Genomic DNA, 1095 nt, shown 5'->3' with positions numbered 1-1095 from the left:
GGGCACATCTAATTTTGGTGTGGGAGTGTCGGATGATGGGTGCATGGAGAGGTGCTGGGTATCTGAGTGTGTATTAGTGTGTAGTTGGATGTGATCGTCTCTGGATGTGAATATACAGCTCAAAATTTAGTATTAAAATAATATTGGATTACCCTTTGTATTATTTTATACGTGTATATTTTTTGTTTGTTTAGTTTTTCATCAAAAACTGATGAGACTCTGAAAACCGTAATGAAGAGGTGGATGGGGTAGGATTAAAAAAGTTTTACTTCTTCCTACCCCTTTTTCAGATATGGGGTTTATGTGCTTGGTGTAAGTATTTAGTTAGGTGTACACAGATATGTGTGTACACATTGGGTGGATATTTATTTTATGGGTTTATTTATTTGTGTATATTTAGTCTGAGTGGTTTCATTTTAGGGAGATCAACAGGCAGATTGGTGCTGCGTCTGCAGTGATGRGGGCGCTGTACCMGTCCGTCGTGGTGAAGCGGGAGCTGAGCCAGAAGGAAAAGCTCTCGGTTTACCCGTCGGTCTACGTTCCTACCCTCATCTATGGTCACGAACTTTGGGTAGTGACCGAAAGAACGAGATTGCGGATACAAGCGGCCGAAATGAGTTTCCTTCGCAGGGCGTCTGGGTTCTTCCTTAGAAATAGGGTGAGAAGCTCAGTCAGCCGGGACGGACTCAGAGTAGAGGCGCTGCTCCTCSACGTCGAGAGGAGCCAGTTGAGGTGGCTTGGGCATCTGGCTAGGATGCCTCCTGGACGTCTCCCTGGTGAGGTGTTCCGGGCACGTCCCACTGGGAGGAGACCCAGGACACACTGGAGGGACTATGTTTCTCGGCTGGCCTGGGAACGCCTTGGGATTCCCCTGGACAAGCTGGTTCAAATGGCTGGGGAGAGGYAAGTCTGGGTCTCTGCTCAGGCTGCTGCGACCCGATCCCGGATAAGCAGCAGAAAGCCGTCGGACGGTTTCATTTTATTATTTTTTATTTTACAAGAGGCTTTGGTTGTCTAAAAAATGTGTAGATATGTGAAAGGGTATATTGAGATATACACTCACCGGCCACTTTATTAGGTACACCTGTCCAACTG

This window comes from Austrofundulus limnaeus, unplaced genomic scaffold (assembly GCF_001266775.1).
Source record: "Austrofundulus limnaeus strain Quisiro unplaced genomic scaffold, Austrofundulus_limnaeus-1.0 Scaffold4, whole genome shotgun sequence".
NCBI classification, from domain to species: domain Eukaryota; kingdom Metazoa; phylum Chordata; class Actinopteri; order Cyprinodontiformes; family Rivulidae; genus Austrofundulus; species Austrofundulus limnaeus.
Note: the sequence above shows the minus strand (reverse complement) of the source record.